The following is a 22,052-nucleotide window of genomic DNA, read 5'->3' as shown; positions in this document are numbered from 1 at the left end:
GTGATTTTTTGTATTTTTTGTAGAGACGTGGTTTCATCTTCTTGCCCCAGCTGGTCTCAAACTCCTGATCTCAAGAGATCTGCCTCGCTCTGTGGGGTTTTTAAAATCATTACACTGTATATAGTTTAGGTAAGTAAAAAACTGCATTTTCATAAATCTAGATTTTAAAAATGTAATGCATTCTTCCTCTTCCTCTCACTTTTCTTCTTGTCTCCTTCCCTCTTTCCTTCTTACACTTCCCACATTCTCCTTCTCCCTTTCCCTGTCCTTTCAATCCCTTCCCTAACACTTCAGCCCAAAAGCTATTAGGCGGGGCCGAGCAAGACACAGTGGGAAGGAGGACTACTCTGTTTCACATGTTAAAACTCCAGTGAGATGAAGAGGGTTCTGCACTAAGGTATGGTGGTGATGGGTGGCCCAGCATGTAAGGTTGCCAGATTTAGCAAATAAAAACACAGGAAGCCCTCTTAAAATTTGAATTTCAAATAAACAGTGAATAATTTTTAGTACAAGTATATCCCATGCATTATTTGAGACATACTTATTTGAAATTCAAATTTAATTGGACGTCTATCTTTTATCTGCCAACTCTGTGTCTGAGCCCGGTGTAGATGGGAAGGGCGTTCACATGGGAAGGGGCAGAGGGGGCAGCAGGTTAGCATGGGGTGCCAGAGCCAAGCAAGATGCCAGGAACATCCCAAAAAGAGAGGGACAATGACCCAAGAGATTGTTTATGAACATAGGAATTGATCAAATAAGAAAATACATTGAGGAAAATTTTGAAGATGGGAGTCACAAATTTGGAGTGGGAGAAAACTAGAATGAGACATGTTACGGGGCTGATTGGGCTTAGAGATACTGGTGTGAACGTATGGTTGATAACTTTAAAATGCCATATGTACATATTTGCTTTATATGCATAGAATGCCTCTAGAATGTGCACAAAAGAGTTGTAGCAGTGTTTACCTCTAGGGAGTAGGAGTGAGTGGCTGGGGCACGAGTTGGAAAAATTACTTTTCCTTATTTTCCTTTGCTACTTTTTAAATTTTTTATTTACATTTAATTTATTTTTTAAGTTTAAATTTTTAATTTAAATTGTGCTGTGTACATTTTCTGCACTAGAAAATGTATTTTTAAAGTATTGATGCATTTAAAAAATAAAACTGGCTTTATTTCAAATGAGAAACCTTAGAGATTTTCTAGACCAAATTCCTGTATCCTTGAGGTCACAGAAACAAATATAGTAGTGAGAAAGGGCTCTGGATTCAACTTCTGAATGTTGAATGGCAGCAAAGTGCCCTTGCCTCTCCAAACGTCGCTTTCCCCCACTATAGTGCAGAGCACAAAGCAAAGGCTCTGAAGTCAGCCTGCTTGAGGATGACTCCTGTTCAGCTTTACCTTGTCCCAGTGCATGATCTTGGGCAAGTCAACTGGTGTCTCTAAACTGCAGACTTTATGATTGCATTAGCTTTATTCCATCAAATCTAAGAAGCCCTGGGCTGCTTGAAATGCACAATTATTTTATGTTCTACTAACGACTTTTTTAAGTGCTAGAATTTATTGTAAGATGTCAAGCACTGTGAAATGCAGGCTGATTTCAGAGACATTAAAATGTGAAAAACATGCATCTTAGAATCAATGTAGTATGATCGCACTTACTAAAGGGGAAAACATGACAGAAAAAGAGGTTCAACGGTAATCGAGAAGTAAGTTGACAGAAGTGAAGGTTATCAGGCTAGCATCCAGTAAACATTATAGATGGGAGAAAAAAGGAAAGTGAAGATATAATGGGAGGTAAATACTTCAATCTTTGCACAATTTAGACCAAGAAAATAAAAACAGTTTGCACGTACTTGTGAGCAAACAAAAAATATAAACAAAATAAAATTGGGGTTACCTCCCAGGAAAGGTTGTACTGCTGTCAATAATGTGACCAAGGTGGTGACTCAAATCCCAGCACTTTGGGAGGCTGAGGCAGGCAGATCACTTGAGCCCAGGAGTTCAAGAGTTCAAGACCAGCCTGGGAAACAGGGTGAAACCTCATCTCTAAAAAAAAAAAAAAAAAAAAAAAAAAATTATCCAGGCATGGTGGCGCACCTGTAGTCCCACCTGCTTGGAGGGCTGAGGCAGGAGGAACACTTGGGCCAGGAGGTTGAGGCTACAGTGAGCTGTGATCTTGCCAAAGCACTCCAGCACCGGCAACAGAGTGAGATTCTCTGTCTCTATTAATAATAATACTAATGTGACCAAGAACTGAAACCCACTCCTTACCTTATAATGACATGTTACCAGGAGGCAGCAGATGTGTAGTTCTAAGTTGGGCACGGAAGCAGGCAGCACTGAGGACCAACCAGTTGAGTCGGGGTATAGACTGCCTCTGGGCTTGCACCTGGGTGAAGTCAAAAGAGATAATAAAAAGGGGATTTGGGGAGGTCTGTAAAATATGTAACCTAAGCATGAATGCCTGAGAACTTTGGGGGAACTCTGGGCCTGTTTAATTCTCCTGTTGACCCTGACGAGACATTGAAATTTTAAAGAAGAGCAAGACATGATGGTGCGTCTGTGTAGTCCCAGCCACTGGGGAGGCTGAGGTGGGAGGATTGCTTGAGCCCAGGAGTTCCACATCAGACTGGGCAACATAGCAAGACTCCTTCATTTAAAAAAATGTTTTAGGCTGGGTGTGGTGGCTCACACTTGTAATCCCAGCACTTTGGGAGGCCGAGGCAGGCAGATCACAAGGTCAGGAGATCGGGACCATCCTGGCTAATGTGGTGAAACCCTGTCTTTACTAAAAATACAAAAAATTTGCCAGACTTGGTGGCACGTGCCTGTAATCATAGCTACTCGGGAGGCTGAGGCAGGAGAATTGCTTGAACCTGGGAGGCGGAGGTTGCGGTGAGCCGAGCTTGCACGACTGTACTCCAGCCTGGGTGACAGAGTGAGATTCCATCTCAAAAAAAAAAAAAAAAGTGTTAATGTAAATAATAATAATAATTAATAATATGGCTGTGTACCTAGATGGCCTTCACTATCCACCAACTAGTCAGCACTCGATACCAGAACTGAGTCCTGGAAGGAGGGAACCATGTACAGGTGGCAGACAGTGGCACTGTTCAGTATCCCTGTTTGGGATGAGGGGGAGTCCTGATTTCCTCGGGGGGGCGGTCAGGGAGGGTGGGGTTGGGGAGTGGAGTGTTGAAGAGGGAGTAGACACTTACCTCATAGAGGCGTTGTAGGAATTAATAACATCACCATGTCTAGTACATGGTAAGTGCTCAGTAAATGCTAGCTATTGTTAAATGAAAAAACAAAAAAAGCTTTTTATGCCATAAAATGCTATGTAAATATTTATATTGTGTAATTTTTTAAGCACCATCAAGATTAGATCCTAATTCTTGGGACTTGCGATTCAGACCACTTTGCAACATGCCACACTATGCTTATTTCATGCACTATTACTTTAAATTGAAATCTTTTTCAATAAACTGCATTATATATACTTCTTCATAAACAATATTTTTGTGCATGGGTGCTGTGTATCTTTCAGATATTTCCATAATATATACACACAACGTAACACAGAAACACAGATTTTTCTTTCAAAGAGCAAAGCTTCAGCAGTTTCTCTTGAATTTTATTCTGTCATTTGACTACATTATATTTCTGATGTTCAATTTGTACTGAGTACATTATGGGCTTCTCTGGGGAACAGAAAGAATTTTTTTAAGTAAACATAAAATGCTTTGATAAATCAAAACATGTGAATGAGATTTCTGTTAAAAATTTTCCAATCTGTTTTGAGACTTGAAATAAAGCTGTCTTTAACTTAATAAAACCCGTTAACCTAAAGTCAACAACAAAATAATAATAATAACTCGTTTGTTATAGAAGTAATGCATAGGACTTATTTTGAAAGGTTAGTTATATTAAACACAAAGGGAATCTTGCTATAAACTAACAGTAAAGAAACTTAAGAGCTGTTAAGGTCTATGCTATCTGACTTAAGCTGACAATAAGTATAAGTTTTTGGAATCCATGTGTAACTATTTATATCATAAACTAGCCATTATGTCTCTCATGTTGGAAAGTCAATCACATTCTAAATATTCTGGAATCTCACCTCAGTGCTAGCTCCATAAGAACAGGGACCTTTGCCTTGCCCATCCCCAACTGTATTTCCCGCAACTAGGATAATGTCTGCCATAGTAGGGTTCAACAAATCCTAAATGAACAAACAATATACATAGATTTTTGAAGATTTAAGAAATATCAACAATCAAAATTTCAAATATAGGCCGAGAGCAGTGGCTTACACTTGTAATCTCAGCACTGTGGGAAGCCCTGGCACATGGATCACTTGAGCCCAGGAGTTTGAGACTACCTGGACAACATGGTGAAACCCTGTCCCTACAAAAAAAAAAAAAAAAAATTAGCTGGGTATGGTGGTACACGCCTGTAGTCCCAGCTACTTGGGGGGCTGAGGCAACAGAACTGCTTGAGCCCGGGAGGTCAAGACTGCAGTGAACCATGTTCGTGCCACTGCACTCCAGCCTAGGTGACAAAATTAGACCCTGTTTTGAAAAAAAAAAAAAAATCCAAAAATAAAAAACAGGTAGTTGAGGAATGATAATTTAAAATACAAAATGGTCCTGTGACCTTGCAAGTTTGATCTAGGTCAAAATGTAGTGGAACAGAGATCTGAAAATCTCAACTCAGCTGACTAACCATCTGTGTTTAGTAAGCTATGAAGCTATGCCATTTAACTTCTTTGAGTTTCAGTTTCTTCTTCCCCTCTAAAATGACTGGAGGTGTAAGGAGGGAAAGATGGCTGGAACTAATGATTCTCAGGGTCCTTCTAGTCCCCAAATTCTGTGACACTGTGACAAAGCCCGACTCCAAGGCATTGATATGTATGTTTACACTTTTTTACCTAAGATGAAAACAGAGAAACTAATAGCTAAGTCACCAAAATTAGCAATGTTGTAGAGACTGTAGAGTGGCCTTCAAAACCTGTTCTCCCCTTCCTCCTGTGCACAGAGCTAAGCTACATTTCCCCTTCTCCTTTGCAATGAGGTGTGGCCATGTGGCCATGTTCTAGGGAATAGAGTGTTAGCAAGTGGTATGCACCACTTCCAAACCTGGCTCATAAACCCTCACATGTATGCACTGCCAAACTCTTGCCCTTCCAGTTGTCAGGAATGATGAACTTCACTCCCACCTAAGACATATAGCCAGAGTGACTTTAGAAGCCACGTGTTGAACATGGTAGACTCACTATTAGTCTGAATTACTGAATAACTTCATGCAGCAGAACACCTACTCCCTTTCTTACCCCTAGAAAATTTGGCATACAATTCTCCATGGGTCTCTCAGGTTTTTTGTTTTGTTGTTGTTATTGCTGTTTTTTTTGCACACCTTATGAGTAAAAGTGCTCAATCCCTGCAATTCTTGAATCAAGGCTATTTTAAAAAAAGCATTGAATCCCTTTGTTCTGGGCTGTCTTTTCAAGAAAGTTTGTATAGTGAACAACCTTGAAAGATAGATAGGGTCTCCCTTGGAAGCAAAGGACAGATTTGTTTACTGTATCATATAATAAAGATGATATCTCCCTATGGGGCAAAAGGCAGCTATGCTTGCAGCTCATTTAAAAAGTTGTGGGTTCTCTAAGCTCCAGGATCCTTATCTTTGGCATAATCTCTCTCCATGAGCAACACTCACCAGGGAAAATCCATATTGCTCCCGTGGGACTTGGGAGACGTGGGGGAACTGACATAAACATGAAGCTTATGTTGCTTGCTATGGCATGAGTAATAAAGTCATTTGTCTCTGACCCAAGAATTTCATATCTTCTGCCAACTTCCATGAAACTATTATGGGCTAATTTGTAGTAGGCTTGCAAGTAGGATAAGATCCCAGACATTCACAGTACATGACACCCACTTACTTTCTCACCCTAGAAAACCCCTGGACTCATATGAACAACACATTACAGTTTGGGTCTATTTTTATAACCAGTACAGCAGCAGTCACATTCCTATTAAAAATCAACAAGAAGTTAGAGTAGATTACCTTATATTTGTCAAATAATTAGATGAAATTTAAAAATATGAGTCTGTTAAGTGAGATATTCATATTAACTGAATATTTTTCAAAATGTATCAAAGCATACTGCTGTAGTTTAAATGTGTGTGTGCCTTCAAAACTCATACATTGAAACTTAATCTCCAGTGCAATAGTATTAAAAGGTGAGGAATTTAGAAGGTAATTAAGTCACAAGGGTTACACTCTCATGAATGAAATTAGTGCCCTTATAAAAGAGCTTAAGGGATCTGGTTTGATCCTTTTTGCCCTTTTGTCCTTCCATCCTTCTGCCATGTGAGGACACAGCAACAAGTTGCCCCTTGGAAGCAGAGGTCCCTCACAAGACACCAAATCTGCTGGTGTCTTGTTCTTGGACTTTCCAACCTCCAGAACTGTGAGAAATAAATTTCTATGACTTATAAGTGACCCAGTCTAAGGTGTTGTGTTGTAGCAGCCCAAACAGACTAAGATAGGTACACTAGTCTTGTAAAATATCTGGTGAAAATAATGTCCTATGTTCACATGTTTTGCAATACATTCACTGTTTTATATCTCATCCCCCTTCCCTGGAGAGTCACAATGTACATCAGCTTATTAAAGATTCTGAGAAACTAGTAATAAGAAAACTATTTGCATTATTTAACCAGTAGCATTTCCTGCACTTTTTCAGTATAACCCCTACTGACATTCTATGCAATGATTGTCCATGGAATACATAGGGGGAAATGCAAGGTTAGATCATTTCTAACATCCCTTTATGTATCTATGATCTAAATGTCTGAAAATAAGTAGGAAACACATTTATTAGACAAATATGGGTACACTCAGTGCTTCTTAAATTTTAATATGCAAACAGATCAGCTGGGAATCTAGTTAAAATGCATATTTTGATTTAGAAATCTATGTAGGGCCTGATATTCTGCATTTCTATAGAGTTTTCAGATGATGTCAATGCTGCTGGTCTACAGACCATTCCTTGAGTAGCAATACTCTAGACAATATAGGATCTAAAAAATAATAGTTACATTTGTGATTATTGGTTTAAGACATGTAGCAAACTAATAGATAAGAATATGTTATTACAAGTAAGTTTGGTTTTGCTTTATTTTTTTAGAAATGGGGTCTCTATTGCTGAGGCTGGAGTGCAGTGGAACAATCATAACTCACTTCAGGCTTCAACTCTTGGGCTCAAACAATCTTCCTACCTCAGCCTCCCAAGTAACTGAAACTATAGGCACACATCACCATTCCTGGCTAATATCTTAAATTGTTTGTAGAGATGCGGTCTCACTACCCGAGCTTGTCTTGAACTCCTGAGCACAAGTGATCCTCCCACCTCAGCTTTCCAAAGTGCTGAGTTTACAAGTATGAGCTACCACATCCAGCCACAAATAAGTTTTAATTATATATTTAAAGAAATGTGGTCCCAATTTGTTACTTCATTTTAGACAACTTGGGGGTGATTTCAGAATTTCTCAGAAATTCAGAATATGTTTACTTAGTAGAAAATTTGTTTATTTCTGATAAATTCAGGAATATGTTTACTTAGTAGAAAAATATATGAGAATCAGTTTAGGATTCTGCACCGTTGTGAAGCCTCTTCCCAACTTAGAAATTTGCACAGAGACAGGGTCTTCCACAAAGACACAAATAGCTTGTGAGTCAACCCAGCAGAGGGAATTAACCTGGCCATGTTTTTACCTATGTGCTTGATATGGTTTGGTTGTGTCCCCACCCAAATCTCATCTTGAATTGTAGCTCCCATAATCCCCACGTGTCATAGGAAGGGCCCAGTGGGAAGTAATTGAATCATGGGGGTGGGTTTTTCCCCCCTGCTGTTCTCATGATAGCCAATAAATCTCACAAGATCTGATGGTTTTATAAAGGGCAGTTCCCCTGTACACACTCTCTTGCCTGCTGTCATGTAAGACATGTCTTCTGCTCTTTTGCCTCACATGATTGTGAGGCCTCCCCAGTCTTGTGAAACTGTGAGTCCATTACACCTCTTTCTCTTTATAAATCACCCAGGCTCAAGTATGTCTTTATTAGCAGCGTGAAAACAGACTAATACAGTGCTCCATACTAAAAATTACTAAAACTTATTCTCGCCAAAAAATGCATTTTTTCTTTTGTTTTCTCTCAGTTCACAGTTGAACTTTTTTGGCCTATGTTTCAGAAATCGTTTTCCCCACTTTACACTTATAATTCTGTAGTAGAATTGTTTCAACAAAATCTAAAGGCACGTGAGATCAGGTAGAAAGGTTATAAGGAAATCCACTTCCAGGAGCATAAAAACATAATATCAACGAAGTTACTTCCAACAGTAGTAAAGAGAGAGAGAGTTTGGCATGCACTAATTAAACAGTATGATATGTGTGAATTTGTTTCCAATTATGAGATCCGGATCCAATAATGAATTCTTTGAACCTGTTTCCAAAGAAACATATTTGGCTCTATATAAAATTTCATAACAATCCCTAAATAAAAATAATGTACAACCTTCATGATACATGAGAAGAAAAACGTCAAAGGTACACTGTATGCACTCAATGGAATAATAAAAAACATTAAATAAAAAATAAAAGAAAATGTATCTTTCCTATAAGTATACAACAAAAAATAAATAAATAAGAAGTTTAGTGTATGGGGTCATAAAATCATGAGTACATTTCCCTTTCACATAGATTTATGTTAATACTGCATTTCTGCTATTGGTGCATGTTATTTAAAATAAGTAGAAAAATAGTTGCTAATTATGGCAGTAGGACTTACAAAAATACCTTTTTTGTTTCGTTGGTGTTTTTTAATGTGTTGGAGTGGAAGAAATGTTTATCAGAATTTTCTGTCAATTTTCTGTCTGTAGTGTACAAGACTAAGCTATATGTAGGGAATAGATAAGAAACCCAGCAGAAAACACCACACCCAAAGTAAACTGCTGAGGGGAGTTTAATAGACCCTTTACAAATGTGTGGGCAAGGATTTAGAGAAATCAGCAAGGAATTGGGCAATTCCGGGAATGGGGGCAGTGCAGGGCTCACAAACAGGGAGTTATTGTCACTCTTGGGATCAAAGGGAAAAGGATGGAGCAGTCAATGGAAGCTGGGTTGTATTCCTTAATGGAAAGGCTACCTTAGGGAGGGAAGCAACTAACGGACAGCATGCCGACAGCATGAGCCTAAGCAGTAGATACCCCAACCTCACAGTACTGATGCATTCTAATCATAAATCCCAATGAAGTCAAAGAACAAAGTAGCTGGTTGCTGCCAGTCAGCCTTCCAGGGGCAGAGATAGAGAAAAGAGGCATGTGGCTATGGAGAGACGTGTGGACAATAAGCAGAACAAGGGGTTCTGTGCAGGAAGGGGATCTGTGCGTTTACACATGGGTTCACACAGGGCTCATGCTAAGGGCTTCAGGCTAATGCTAATGAAGAAAAATGTGACTAAAGGCACTTCTGAAAACCTGGAGCATTGCATAAACATGTTTATTTCTCCTTATGTGCAAGAGTGCCCATGCTGTGTTTGCTTGACTGAAATAAAATGTTCCAAGACATCTTGCACATTCCTTTGCATTAACAGCAAGAGCTAATGGATCTTAAAACAAGAAGAATCTTATCAGACCTGTGTTTAAAAATCTCTCCTGCAGAATGGAAGAAAATTTTTGCAATCCACCCATCTGACAAAAGTCTAATATCCAGAATCTACAAGGAGCTTAAACAAATTGACAAGAAAAAACAAACAACCCCATCAAAAAGCAGGCGAAGGATATGAACAGATACTTCTCAAAAGAAGACATTTATATGGTCGACAAACATGTGAAAAAAAAGCTTATCATCACCGGTCATTAGAGAAATACAAATCAAAACCACAATGAAATTCCATCTCATACCAGTTAGAATGGAGATTATTAAAAAGTCAGGAAACAACAGATGCTGGCAAAGCTGTGGGGAAATAGGAACGCTTTTACACTGTTGGTAGGAGTGGAAATTAGCTCAATCATTGTAGAAGATAGTGTGGCGATTCCTCAAGAATCTAGAACCAGAAATACCATTTGACCCAGCAATCCCATTACTGGATATATACCCAAAGGATTATAAATCATTCTACTATAAAGACACATGCACACATATGTTTACTGCAGCACTATTTACAATAGCAAAGACTTGGAACCAACCCAAATACCCACCAATGATAGACTGGATAAAGAAAATATGGCACATATACACCATGGAATACTATGCAGCCATAAAAAGAGATGAGTTCATGTCCTTTGCAAGGAGATGGATGAAGCTGGAAGCCATCATTCTCAGCAAACTAACACAGGAACAGAAAACCAAACACTGCATGTTCTCACTCATAAGTGGGAGTTGAACAATGAGAACACATGGACACAGGGAGGAGAACATCATGCACCGGGACCTGTTGGGGGATGGGGGGCAAGGGGAGGGAGAGCATTAGGACAAATACCTAATGCATGACGGGTTGATAGGTGCAGCAAACCACCATGGCACATGTATACCTATGTAACAAACCTGCATGTTCTGCACATGTACCCCAGAACCTAAGTAAAGTTCTTATTTTACTTAAAGTTAAAAAAAAACTCTCCTGATCACATTTTCTTGTAGCAGATTTTATATGTCATATATATAATTAATAAATCATCCTATGCCCTCATGGAGACTTTCTTGACTTCTAAATTTCTCAAAAAATGATTTTTTTTCTAGAAGTATAAATTATTGATGACAGTGCTGGCGGTGGTGATGATGATGATGACAGCTATCCCTTATCGAATGCTTACTATATGTGCTAAAGTACCTAGGACGTAGGTACTATTGTTGTAGGTACTATTTTACACACAGGTAAAAAACTAAGGCTAAAGGAAGTCCATTAACTTCTTCAAATCATATCACCAGAAATGACTGGGGTTTTTGGAGGCTGTCAGACTACAGAGCCCTCAATTTTAAGCCGTCTATTGCCTTTCCAAAAACAGTATATCTTTTATTTTAATATTGAGAAAGTTGAATGATGACCTTTAAAACTTTTCCTTACTGGCTAATTAAATGATATACAAAACTGCCAAAGATGGAGAAAAAACAAGAGAAAAGACAACAGAGAGGGCATGAACTGAGGGAAGATGGAGGACTTGGAAAGTTCTAAGCTGATTTCAGTCTAGTTGTTGGATCTTGCCATTCACAAATGTTCTCTGTGACTTTCCATCTGAACTGACAGCTATCCTTTCTTTTCTTAAATGAGTGTCGTGAACACTTGGGAGCTAAGTTGGATCATTTTGTCGAATCTGTATTAAAGTTCTACATATGAAGCTCTAATAGTTTTGTATGCCAGAGGCCTTACATTTATCCCATGTCAGTTTTGTTCAATGAAATTCTAAGAAGTATGATGGAACTGTGCATCTGATCACATAGCATCTGTCAGTGTGAAACTGCTATACTAACATGTCAAACTGATTTTTGTAAAACACAGTAATCAATCAAACCTGGGGGTTATCTATATTACTTAACATCAATGCTTAAGACATTAAAAAACATTATAAAGGAATAAATAATAATTCTTACTCAACTTGAGAATATCAAAAGATAAACAGCCAATTATAGATTACTGAGGCTTGATGCTTCTCTACCTCTAGACTGCTGGTCCTACTTTTCTGTTTATCAGATGATAGTCCATACTATGTAGAAACGGAACCCTTCAATAAGTTTTTCAATGACTTGTTAACACCTTTGACAAAAAGGTTGGTAACAAAAGTAAAATGTTTATATAAAATGACAGATTGAGTTTACCAGTGGGATTCAATTATTCATATCTATTAACATGAATGCTGAGAAGTTGCTATAAATTTCCTAAAACTTGGACTGCCCCATAGCTTAACCCACATTTAGCAGAAGAGATGAGAAAGAATTCACTGGCTCATCACTGGTCTGATTTGTCTGGTGGCCAGGTGCCAGTCTGTGCTGGTACAGATGTGAGAATTGTAGACTGATGAAGACAATCCTGTTATATTCCTTGTCTTTGCCACATGTTAGAAGAGACTTTACTGGGCAAGGCCTGGATTTCCAAAATAGCTTTCTGTAGAGGTCATCTGTTGTTTTTGCCTTTTTGATGATTATTTTCTTCTTTTCCAGGTTACGATACTTCAAATTTGCTTTGGGAAGTTAGCCCCAGCCAGAACGTGTGGTTTGAGGTGGATCTTGTGATCCATGCTTAGGCTACCTAAGCCCTGAATTTCCTTAGCCATATTGCTTTTTCAGAGGTGGGTACATGAGTCAGTCCTGCCCTACCATCAAAACTCCATCTCTTTGGGCACACTGATAGGTTTAGAAATAGGCAGAAGCCCAAGTTAATTCAAGCATAGTTAATTCTGAATCCTGGGAAGGTGCACTAATAAAATTATATTTTCTGCTGGGATGACTAGTGCTCACAGTGAAATAATCTTAGAGATTTAGAGCACCCACACAGAGTTCAAGAAGGAAGCCCATGAATGCAAGACAGAGAAAGTAAATGATTCCTGGTAACATTGTTTGAGACCCTGGATCAAACCTTGCCTGAAGATATGAGTACTGAACTTTCAAGTCGTAGCAGCCAATTCCTCCTTCTGTTTGCTTAAATGAGTTTGAATTGAGTTTTCTGTCACATGCAGTAAGAGAGTTCTAAATAATATATTTCTGAACTACAGTTAGTCTCACTAGAAAAATCTCCCTATTGATCTCCCTTTTGATCTAGCACTCTCCTGTTAAAGAACATTTAGCAATAAATCTTTAGTGCTTAGCTTGACAGGCACAATCTGGCCTCTCCCTTAACTTGGCTGGCTCAGGCATGTGGCTTAGCAGCATGAGGCCAGTTGGAAGGGAGAAAAAATAGGACTTGGATGGGAAGTGGTCAGGGTGCTGTGGCCTCCTTGGAAAAGGGCATTTGTGGTGTCTGGGAATAGTGCCCCGTGGTCATTTCTAAAATCAGGAGTAAAATAAATATGGAAGATTGGAGACATAGAACAAATATTTCAGAGACATACTTCTGGGAAATCTGGGTCATCAAAAGGAGTTGGGATCCTGCAGTTCAAGGGAGAGGTAAGTTTCCCTTGGTCCTTCGGTGCTTGAACCTGGGTGGAGGCAGGCAGGCAGCCAGTCATGTGGTTGGGCCACCAGAGCTCACTCTGGAGAGCAACCCATATGAAGCCCCACCTGCAGGGGGAATTCAGGCCACGGCCAAATGCACTAAGCCTGTTGATATTTACTCAAGAAGTCAGATGATCCTGAGCCTGCTCCTATGAGCCTTTGATAGCTTCTGTTGGAGAAGACAGAGGCAGGAAACCAAGGTAGCTGCCAACAGGTGCAACCCACCTTCCAGCTCCATGCATTGGTTTGGAGACCAGCCTAGACTTGGGCTTAAGTCCCAGATCCACTACCAGCTAGTTGTAAAACCTTAAGCAAGTTTTTAAATTACCTGTGCCTCAGTGTTTTCATCCACAAAATAGTTATTTTTTCCGAAAGTAATGATGATGATTAATTGAGAAATGTGTGTAAAAGGCTTAGCACGGAGTAGATACTCAGTAAATGCTATTTCTCAGGACACCCCTACACTGTAGCTTACCTGAACATCCTATTTTCTATGCATAGCTGCTTCTCCCATTATTATACATTTGTTTTCTCTCCTTATGTTCCCCTACTGAAATTCTACCCACCCAGTAAGATTTAATTCAAAAGTCACCACTTTCCTGAAGCTTTCCTCCCAACTAGATGGAATCTTTTCTTCAGCTCTCGTTCTTCATAACAAACAGAAACCGCATATATGGCAGTAGTTCTTAATCTTGGCTGCATATTTGAACCATTTGAAAATCTATTAAAAATATTGATGCCTAGGCCCCAATCCCAGAAGTTTTGATTTAATTGGTCTGGGGTGAGGCTCAAGCATAAATTTGTTTAAAAAGCTTCCCAGGTGATTTCGCTGTGCAGCCAAGATTTAGAACCACTGATGGTTGCATGAGTATGTTCTTAAATAATGTTTATCAGTGAATTGAAGCTAAGGTATTAATGGCGTAAAGTTTTAATAGACTACCTTTAGAATACTTGTGTTTTTGTTAAAAACAGTGCAATGCTATGCTCCAAGAATACAAAAGTAAACAAGATTTTTTTTTTTATGTCTAGCCCAAAGGAAGGAATCACAATTTAACTAGGGAGATGCATATAGAGTTGTGAGCATATAATATCATATATGAGTTGTACTCTAGAAATGTGTCAAAAATATTTTAGGAGCACAAGAGGAAAAGTCCGCTAATTTAGAGGTGGCAGAAAAGGGAGAGAAAAAAACTTCAAAACGTGGATGAGCTGTTTTGAAAGGTGACAACAGATTTGCAAGGTCTGAGTCAGAAGGCTTTTCAGACCATATATGGAGGTGTCAAAATGTGTGGCTCCTTCCTATTCATATACTTTCCTAACCCAAATGATCAATTGCTATAGACAGAATTGCAAACACGTTGATAGGAATTTTTAAAACAGAAGGTCTATTTCTCAAATTACACCTATGTCAGACTACTTTGGTCACAGTGAACCAGTTCCCAGCTTCAGTTATTTCTTTTTAAGAGAGAAAGAGTTGCCTTCCAAAACCAGCTCATAGAAAGGATGGGTGTGACAGGGTTCAGGGGTAACTGTACCAGGAACAGAATGCCCCCAACGTTCTATTCTCCTCCTGTCCAGGGACTGCTTCTCTTTGGATGTCAATTTCATTGCCACAGGCTTGTTTTGCCTGTGCCTCTGTGGCTGATATCTGTCCTTGGATTTATACATTCTCACCTGTCCCACCTATAGAAGCATTTTGAACGGCTTGAATTAGGCCTTGTCAACTCCTAGACCAAGCATTAAAGCAACATATGGGGTACTCTGATTAACTTAGTTTTGATTCAAGTGCCTATCTCTGGCAATCACTATGGCCAAGGAAGCAGAGTCTACGGGAAGTTGTCAGCTTCCATTCAAGTAAGTCTTGTGGTTAAAATAAGCCTTTCTTAGAGTAGACAAGCTGAGTGCTGCTTGGAAAAGAGTGTTGGGCTGATCTTAGATATAAATCTCCACCACTGTCCATTTCATGGCCACCTAGCTCTCTCAGTACTCTCTTCTTAACATTTAAATAATTTCCCACATGCCTCTGTGGGTGATTGCAGCAATTTTCATTAAGGGGTGGAGTCTATTTCCCTCTTTCCTTGAATCTGCACTGGCCTTGTGACTTGCTATGGCCAATAAAATGAGACAGAAGTGGAAGGGGGCTAGTTCTGAGCCTAGACTTCAAGGGGCCCTATGTACTTCTACTCTTTTAAAGCCCTGCCACCAACAATAGAACAGGCCCAGGCTAATCTGATGAAGGGAAGACCCTCTATGCAGAGCCAGACTGTTTTAGGTGAGTACATTCTAGACCAGCCAATCATCAGCCAAACCACCAGCTGAGTCACAGATGCATGAGTAAGCCAAGATCGGCCAAGCCTAGCCAAGACTAGAAGAACTACCCAACCAAGCCACAAACTCATGAGCTAAATAAATGGTTGTTGTTTTAGGCTACTAAATTTTGTGGCTGCATGTTAGCAGAATTTTTGTGGAAATAGATAACCAATATAGCCACCAGTTTACAAAATGCAATAATCCTACATATAACCACAGATATAAGCAGCCCACCTAAATGCCAATTGCTTAATGTCCAGTATCATGGGGTTATGTCTCTTCTGTTCCATTAGGTACAAATGCGACTATTCTGACACTAATATTTAATGATGGCAGAAAATTAGGATAACACCAATCAAAACATCCCACTTAGACATGGGGAAAACAAGAGCTACATGAGGGGGCAAATGCTACCTGGCATTGATCCATGCTATTGATCCTTGCCCCCAAGGGCTCTGATTTCCTTTGGGAGTCACCACTAAGGCACTGTGTGCATGGCCTTGGTAGGAAGATTATTCCAGCTTCACAGAAAAAAACACAAAAATTATCCTGCTGGAAAAGGATAATAAGATAAATGATAGTTTTAGTGGGTCTCACTGGCATCTATGTGTTGAATTGTTGCCCTGGCAATATATTGAGTTCTTCAAGTGGCCAAGCTGAGGTTCTGCCAGCTGGGTGATTCTCCTCCTCAATTTTTTTTTTTTTTTTTTTTTTTTCCTGCAACAACCCCAAGGGAAGGGAAAGAGGCTTTGGAAAGTTTGGAAAATTCATCCATCCAGTTCACCTACAATTGGTGCAGAAAATCCCAAAGGTCTAAGGATTTCCTTGGGGCTTAAGCAATCATTGACTCTGGTATTCAGGTTTGGGATTTCTTCTGCAACATCACAGCCACCTAGTCACCAGCACCAGGAATGTGGTCTGGCCTGATATTTGAACTAAACATCATCCTCACTTTTTCCTCCTAGCTTGTATCTGCTTAGGAGTTTAAAGAATCAGATCTCTGCCTCTGTCTTGTGGTTGGGAGGATGGATAGAGAAGGAAGGCAAAATGAACCTTGCTTTAAACCCCAGGTTAATGCTTGGGAGGGCTTGGAGATCAGACTTCCTAACTTGCCCAGATTTTCCCAGTATTCCACTTCAGCTTGAGCTGAGAAATGGACCTTTACAATTTGCCAGGACATGAATACCAGACATTCAGCAATATGAGACTGCTCCTGAAGGACAGAAATTGATTTGCTTAACAAAGCTATTTCTCTCCCCTGCCAGTCTGCATTCAGCAAGGTCAAAGTGTGGCTTCCTCTTGCAGCACCATACTGAATGCCCTAAGAGGAAGTCCCCACGTTTCACTATCATGATATTTTTCTACCACATTCTCTAAAACTTCAGCCTTGATGGACATGTGGTTTGAACTCCAAGAAACCATAGATGACAGTTTAACCAATAGTGTCAAATCTGCCAGGATTTGAGCCATAAGCTTAGAAGACTGTTTCCAGAAGAAGGGTGCTCTACCCAGAACATCAACATTCTCAACAAACAAAACAAATCCCTAACAACTACTACTTTATATTAAACACTGCTCTGGAATTGCCAACTCTGATTAGTAGGGGCTGCATACAGTGCTGTATTGAGAGGGATTCTGAGGCTGTCTGTATTCTGTGGGAAAGAATGTCATGATTAATTAGTTATGTCTGCCAAGGTCAAGAGATAGGAGAGTAATGAGATATATGTCATGTTTTGCTACCCTTATTTTATAGCGATTAAGCTTAAGATCATGTCTGTTACATGGATTTTTCTTTTAAAAATAAGAATTTCGTAATTTGATAAGCATTTGAGATAAAATTTGGGAAGAGTCTAATATGAAAACTAATCACCTTAACTTCTCAGTAGAATACCTTCACTTTTCAGAAGACTAGTTCACTTGTTTATATAAATAAACGTTGTCCACAGATTTTGTTTGTACTCCAAAAGTTACAAGGCATCCCCAGTTGAAACTGTTGCATACTTAAGTTACACATCTTTTTCCTCTTAAATAAAAAGTCAGGCAATAACTGAACACTTTATATCCTATAAAAATGATCCTGAGTTTTTGAGGCTCAGATATAATACTTGCTTTGCCTGCATCTCAGTCCTGTGAAGACCAAATGCACTTTGAAAATGTTAAAATACTGTACAAAAGTTATTTTTATTGCTTTCCACCTTGAAAACTCTAGTACTCTATGTAAATAATTTTTGCCATCATGGACTTTTAAAAAAATTACTTGGTTCCTTATCATTGATCCTTCTTCCTTTAGGGGAATGATCTCCCAATGTCCCTTGAGGTTGCTCCAATCTCCTTTGGGGTTGCCTTCAACTGTATAACTATGGTAGACACACCTGACAGTGGTAACTTGACTTGAGCATCCCCTGAGAAGGACCTTGTATGGGAGAAGCACCTGAAATATGTGTTCAGAGTCCCAAGCTAAGGAATCTGGGAGTAGTCAACCTAGAGATCCATTCTTTATCTGTGAGGAACATCTGAGCCCTGTCCTATAGAATGCAGGCCATACAGGGGATTGAGGTCTTCTGTTTCGGTTTAAATAAAGGTTGCCAAGTGGAGGTTGGAAGAGGAGAGGATGTTAAGTGAAAATGCTGTATAAACTGCATGCCTTTTGCAAGTGCTTGTGGTTCTCCTGTCCAGCCCGTCACCACTGGACTCTCTCCCACGCATGTAAGCCCCCCAGTAAAACCCCATGTCTTGTTTGCTGGCTCTGGGTCTCTTCTTTGACCTCTTGAACCTGGTAACATCCCTCTGGAGTCTACAACTGTTTGGCACAACACTGTGGCCTTGGCATAATGGTGGTCTCATCATCCCCATCCACAAAAAAATAGGGCAACAATGGAGGCATCATTTTCCTTTTCTGAAAAGGAAATTTTCCATTCATTTTACTAACTCACTAGTGTCTAGACATGTGAGAAAGCTCAGCAGAATCTGATGCTGTCTCCAAAGATACTGGCTCTTGAATATAGGCAAAAGTCAGCAGCAGCAGCAGCAGCACGTGTGGTCACAGCCTTGCTTGAAGGTTGCAATGGTGGTGGTGTTCTGATTCTAACCTGACCATTCCTGGGAGTGAGCATGCTGTGCTTCCTGGTGCCTGGCCTCCTTGTCTTCCATCTGTTTCTCAAATCACATTTTGTCAGTCTCACAGTGAAACTCTTCATATCCAGTATCTTCTGTGAATCCCCCCTTCCTTCTTGTATTTATATTTTAATGTATTGATTGCTTAAACCAGCAGTGATTTCTGTTACAATCAGAAGGCTTCAGGAATGCAATCACAGATAGGAGTAATAACATGAACTCTGTGTCTGTATTGTGTACACTGGGTGTGAAATGCAGTGGGTGCTCAATAAGTAATTGCTGAATAAATGCAAGTGTGGACTCTAACTGGCCTCTGGTCTCTGTGCTCTAATTAGCCACATGGGGACCCCAGTGCAGGTTCAGACAATGTGTCTGAGTTTAAGGCAGGTAAGGCCAGGCCAGCTGAGTCTGTCCTCTGATGAGAGAGGTAAACTCTCTCCCAGAAACCATCACCCAGAAAACTTTCACTTATTCCTCTTTGATAACCTCCAGCTCCTGTGAAGTTTGGGAAATCACTTATCTTGCCTGGGGCTGGTTCCTCTCTTGCCACAAATAGATATGAGATTCCATAAGGAAGGAAGATATGGATAAATAGATATCGGGTAGACAACTAATGATGTCTGAGAGAAAAAAGAATTAATAAAAATTAGACAATAAATCTGGCCCTCTGAGCATCAGAGACTACTATGACTTGGATATGGTTTGTCTCCACCAAAACTCGTGTTTAAGTTTGATCCCCAAAGTAGTGGTTTTGGGAGGTGGCACTTGCTAAGAGGTGTATGGGTTGGGGTGGATCCATCATAACAGGCTTGGTGCTATTCTTGCTGTAGCACGTGAGTTCTCACTCTTGGGAGACTGGATTAGTTCTCATGAGAGAGGATTGTTGTAAAACCAGGATGCCCCTCAGGTATCCCCCTCTTCCCATGTGTCTACTTCCCCTTTGACCTTCTCTGCCACATTGTGACATAGCATGAAAGACCTCATCAGAAGCCAGGGCCATGCCCTTGAACTATTCGGCCAGCAAAACCATGAACGACATGACTCCATTTCTTCATAGATAACCGTCTTGCGTATTCCTTTATAGCAACACAAAACAGACTAAGACAGAGACCATGGGACTCTGGACCACTAAGGAAATAGGAGAACTTCCTAATTAGCATAAGTCCAGGCCCCCACACTCCACTCTCTCTCCCCCAGGCCAAACACAGATGTCCCTCCAGAAGACCTGTTAAGTCTGAGGATGGGGACTTATTTTCATACAAAAACATGTAAGCTCTGATTGGAGAGGAGGGCTTATTTATTCAGAGGAATCAGAATCACTGTAGCTGACCAAGGTGTTATAAGCCTGGAGGTTTCTACCTGAAGGCAGGGGTAGTCCTAAACTGCCTAGAATGAAACGCTCAAGTCTGTGATGTATTTTCAATGATGCAGCTCTTGCAGCCAAGGGTTCTGTGTGCTGCCAACAATCCTGCTGAATCCTTCTCTGACTGCCTTACAAGGGCTGCTGCATACTAACCTGGCCCCGGCCTGCCCCTTCAGGATATAACATCCCACGAGACCCCACTAAGCCAGCAACGACCCTTGCCACTCTAACCTTTCTCCAAGCTCTCTGCTTCTGACCACAAGAACTAAACACTCCCATACTCTGCTCCACGAAGGCTCCAAACACTGGGACCGAGTCATAGCTAATTGGTTTTTTACAAGCCTAAAATTATCCAGACAGTTAAATATTGATGTTCATTTCTGGGTAGCTATAAACACAAAAGGGGTGAAAGAGCATGTTTTATGACTTCCTCTCATTCAGTCTTTACATAATAATGGTCTTTAGTCAATAAGCCCAGCTTTATAAAGAGGGGATTCATTTGAATTAAGAGAGATGTTCTAATGTGCTTTATGTCATTATGACACAATGGTCCATCCACTTGGCGACATCTACTCTGTTCACCTAGCACACTCCTACTACACAAGTAATCATCCACATAATGACAGTATCCTTTGGTTCCAATTAAACACCATTAATATTACAATACAGATCATAGAATCACAATTTGCTAATTTATGCATAATTAGTCTATCTCTCATAGACATAGATAGTTGGTCTATCTCTCATAAACATTTATGTTAAAGGTAACTTATATTTATGTATGTTCTCATATTATCATTCTAGATTCTAAACTTCTCGAGGGCAGTGTCTTCATTACTTCATTACTTGAGGGCAATGTCTTCATTACACATTCACTTATGTTACCAATCAGATATTGATAGAAACTACAGTTCCTTTCATTTTTCTATTAGTTGATAAACACCTAACTGGGCAGCAAGAAAAAAAGAAACAACTACATTTATTTTAACACCCCAGGAAATTTCATCTTCTTCATTAATTTTGGCAGTTTTTCTACCTACACTCAGCCTATCTTGAAAGAAATGCACAGTCTTTCAGATTTGTGAGTTTGCTCCCTGTTCTTCCCCAAGACAGCCCCTGCGTCCATTTGAAGAGGTGGGGCTTGGGTGACTCTGTGTAGCAGTGGGGAGACAGGGTCCTCAGAACAGCAGAGTCCACCCTGGATTCTCGTGAAGTCTACTGCAGAAGACCCCTGAGCTGGGAAACTAATGACCACAGAAGGTGGTTCTTCCAGAAGGTTCTGCTGGGACCTGGTCCTAGAGCCTGGGACTAGTATAGGTCATGGACAGTTTTCTTTTTTAGCTTGATCTAGATCTGGTCACCTCCCTGGTGACTTAGTCCCATGTTCGCCCTTGCTGGTGCAGGACTCCCAGTAGATCCAGGCCCAGCTACTCTGCAAGACAGTCCTTCAATTTCTGCCCCTAACATGGTGACTGCCCTCCTCCTAGAAGGTTCTTACTCAACTCTCCTTGAGCTTTCCAGACCCTCCTTGGATATTCTAGAGCTCATTCATGCTATGGAGCAGCAGATAATGGTGCAGGAGGTCCACTTTCTACCTCACCTTGGGTGACATGTGGGTTTACTTTCATATGGCCTTCCTGGTTGCTGAGAGCAGTCTGTGAGGACAGAGTCCTAGGTGGAAAGGAGCACAGATGCTGCTCTCTTCCCCTTTCTCCTCAACCTAACGCATTTCGTTGACTCTAAGATGCCATTGGTGTTAAGATGTACCATTGTTCTATGTACTACTCCTACTACTAATAATATAACATAATAATAAACTAATAATAATGTCCAGAAAGCTGTGACACATCCTGATGCATCCTGATTGCAGATATGGAAAAGCATGAAAAGATATTTATTAAATCAGTGAAATGATTATGTGTTTGATATTCATTTCTACCCAAGGAACATTGGCCCCAAGAGAAAAGATGGTAGCCTAACCACTACTAACCTTCCTCTCCTCCCACAACCCTCAGACCAAGAGGAATAAGTCTGGGGTTTTTCACTTCCTGTTATTA

The 22,052-nt window shown here is 40.1% G+C and overlaps 1 long non-coding RNA gene across 1 annotated transcript in view; it reads right to left on the bottom strand.

The window, feature by feature from the left end:
- Positions 1–22,052, bottom strand: part of LOC140713039 (uncharacterized) — a 45,603-nt gene that overhangs the window by 12,665 nt on the left and 10,886 nt on the right. The window contains exon 2 of the long non-coding RNA XR_012094922.1: positions 2,272–2,389. This is a non-coding gene — a long non-coding RNA (uncharacterized lncRNA). The remainder of the gene's footprint in view (positions 1–2,271; positions 2,390–22,052) is intronic.

The sequence above is a fragment of the Chlorocebus sabaeus genome, chromosome 12 (genome assembly GCF_047675955.1).
Source record: "Chlorocebus sabaeus isolate Y175 chromosome 12, mChlSab1.0.hap1, whole genome shotgun sequence".
NCBI lineage: Eukaryota > Metazoa > Chordata > Mammalia > Primates > Cercopithecidae > Chlorocebus > Chlorocebus sabaeus.
This window is presented reverse-complemented; position numbering and strand designations above follow the sequence as displayed.